The following is a 3,239-nucleotide window of genomic DNA, read 5'->3' on the forward strand; positions in this document are numbered from 1 at the left end:
AGGAGGTCCCCTGTGTCCCCTGTGTCCACGAGGAGGTCCAGCTCTGTACCTCCAACACAGAGGGTCTCCCGATGCCCTGCCAGTCCCCAATTCATCCTGTTATGGCACAGGAACAGGTCATGTTCCTTGCTCTCCATTTTCACAGCTACAGGGTTTAGTAAGATTAATAAATTTACTCTTGTTTTAAGAATCTCCAGGCTCAGCTCTTCAGAATGAGGCTTGGCTGGGGGAACAGGATAAAAAGGAGAGAGATCAGACTAAGAGAGCAACTGAATTCTGGGCTGTACTTGTATTTATAAACTTTATCTCAGGCTATTCCTCTGCTCTTATCATCACTTGAACGACTCGTGACCGCATGTTCACCTGTGCAGAAAATTCGGTGCCAAGAAAGGGCACTGGGCACAGAGGGTGTGTTCAAACGTGCCCAGCAGGGAACAGCCAGCACGGCCTGGGATCGCCGTTCCCGACGGAGCAGCTCGGCCGGGCCGTGAGGAGGCTGCGAGGCAGAACACAGGCCAAGGTGGAAACTCCACCATCACCAGGACGAACCCGACAAGTTTCCAAAAGCTTTTACATTCACACATACCAGAACAGAAGGTCTATTTGTTTGAAAGATTCATTCAATGTTGATTAACAAAATGTAACTGCTGCCTGCTGAACTCCTCCAGCAGTTCCAAAGCAGCTGCATTTTGGTGTTCAGCACCTGCAAATGGCACTGGCTGTTTGCCAGAGTTTGGCCTTTTGTTCTGTGAACCCACAGTTCTCCAAACCTTTGTGCTCCTGCCAGGACTGTGCCTCAGGAGGTGTCCAGCCACACGCCTCAGTACAATGGAGCAGGGCCACTGCTGCCCCTCCACGGAGCCGGGCTGGCTCCCAGCAGGACAGAAGCCACCCGTGAAAAGCCTGGGGGCCAGTGAAGGACACCACATCTGCAGTTACCAGTGTGCTACCAACAGCATTAGGAAATAAAATATTCCAACAATTTCTCAAGGAAAAAGCCAGAAAAGCTGAGTCTTCACACGGTGACTCAAGAGGAAACTCTTAGGTCAGCAGCAGTGTTGCTGCGAGCCGTGGGCTGTCAGACACACACAGAACATGGATAACACCCACATCCTCCCAGGGAAGGAGCCAGGAAAGGCAGCAGAAGATGGATGAAAAGCTCCCTGCATGCCTCATATGCAGCACAAGAAAAAACATCCCTAAACACATGAAAATGACTTTACCTCTTGCCCTGGCCATACGCAGTTGAGTTCTTGGGAAGTGTATCAGGGCTGGAAAAAGCCATCACAAAATACTGCACTTTAGCTTGTTTTGAGCTGGACCAGGGCTGGTCCTGAGCCCACTAACCAGCCCCTAAGCTGGCAGGGACAGGGCTGGTGTGGTGCTGCCACAGCCACAGCTGGCGAGGGGCCACTTCGGCCCATAATCCTGCCCTGGGCTTCCTACAGCGAACCAAGCCCTGGGCACCCCTGGACACAGGCGGAGCAGCTGTAACCAGCAGAAGCCAGTGGTTCCCAGGGAGGAGGCTGGGGACCCCATGACTGGAGCAGGGAGGGGACATGGAGCCCAGCCCAGCCCAGCCCAGCTCACACGGGGCCATCACCGCACAGCCCGGCTGCCCTGCGCCATCAGCCACTGGCAACCAAACGCCACAGCGACAACGTGCAGGGCAAGAGAGCTGCTCCAGTGGGAGCAAAAGCCAACAGACACATCCCTGAGCCCCCAAACGAGGAGTGGGAGCTGCCTCGCAGCTGGGTCCGGCGGATCCTGTGCCTGCGCCTCATCTCTCTTGCCTGCACTGAAGATTTGGCTCTGACGGCTGGGGGAGGGTTGGCTTTTGGGAGGGTTTTTGTTCTTTTTTCTGCTATTGTGTTTTAGTCTATGGTTAAAGCATGTCTGGTTTAGATTTGCACTAACTGGGGCCCCAGATCCTGCACTCAGAGCCTGCAGCCCAGGAGCGTGAGCGGCTTCATTGGCTGCAGAGACTGCCCTGAGCTGAGGACACCCGCGCGGTGTCTCTGGGAGAGCTGAAGCCCCACTGGGATGATGTACAAACACAGAGACCTTTCTTTACAAGATGAGCATCACTTAGGAGCTGCTGCAGGAGACTGGGATTTGAACTCCCACTCCCCTCAAAGGACACCAGTCCACTGAGGAATAAAGGTGATGTAGTTCTTCCCAGTGGAAGGAATCACACAGCTGATCCACTCAAGACCTCCCAGGGGCTCTGTGTGAGCAGCTCCCAGGTGCTCTTGCTATCTCCTGTGCCATAGGATGGTGCAACCCACAACCTGAGGGCTGCAGCACAGAGACACTCAGAGCACGCAGGTCCCCAAACCCTCATGAAGATGTTTCACTGTTACTGCATCTTCCCTTTTGCAGAGTATCCTGCTAAACTGGCACGTCCTCTATGTCCCTTACTTATGCAGTGCAATTGGTTTGGGTCTAGGAGGTGTCTAAGTGCACACAAAACCACCCTACAGCCATTGATTGTTTTTAGGCAGGATATGGGTCTGATGTCTCTTCAGATAACTAGACCAGAGAAGTCAGGAGACACTTCACAAGGAGAATGCATTATTGCTGGAGGAGACTGATGTATTTTCCAGCAAGTCATTTTCCCTCTGCTCAAGTCCAGACACAGCTGCTCCAGTGGGATGTGCTCCGGGAGGAAACAGGGAAGGTGTCCCTGCAGCAGCAGCTGTCCCCTCCTGGGGTCAGCCCAAGGCAGCACCTCCCAGTGCAACCAACATGGGCAGAAAAATGGGTCCACAGTGGAACAAGGTCAGTGGGAAAGCACCAGGGAACAGCCCACAGATCCCTGTCTGTGTCTCCTCTGAGGTGCTGCCCCCAGTGCCCATCCCTGGCAGGGGACTGACGAGACCCTGCTGGACTCAGCCCCCCTCCAGGCAGTGCCAGGCCCTGGCTCCGGGCTGAGGCTCCTGCTGAGTCCGTGGAACAACCGATGCCACCTCCAAATGCAGGGGTGGCAGGGTGGCCAAGCTGAGGAGATCTCTGAGACCTTGTTCAGTGGATTGTACCCAGCCAGGGACAGTTTTTGTTCCTAAAGTCCTGGCTGCCAGAACAGGGTCTGATCCTGCATCCATTCTGTCATGGCTCGGGCACTGATTTCCTGGGGCACGGCATCGGGAGAACAGGATACAGCTGGAGGAGAGCCAAGAGGACAGACCAATTTTTAAAAGGCCAGGTCTGTCCAGCAGCAGCTGCATTCCTTGGGCACA

This window comes from Manacus vitellinus, unplaced genomic scaffold, assembly GCF_001715985.3.
Source record: "Manacus vitellinus isolate BGI_N305 unplaced genomic scaffold, ASM171598v3 scaffold_19_pilon, whole genome shotgun sequence".
Taxonomy (NCBI): domain Eukaryota; kingdom Metazoa; phylum Chordata; class Aves; order Passeriformes; family Pipridae; genus Manacus; species Manacus vitellinus.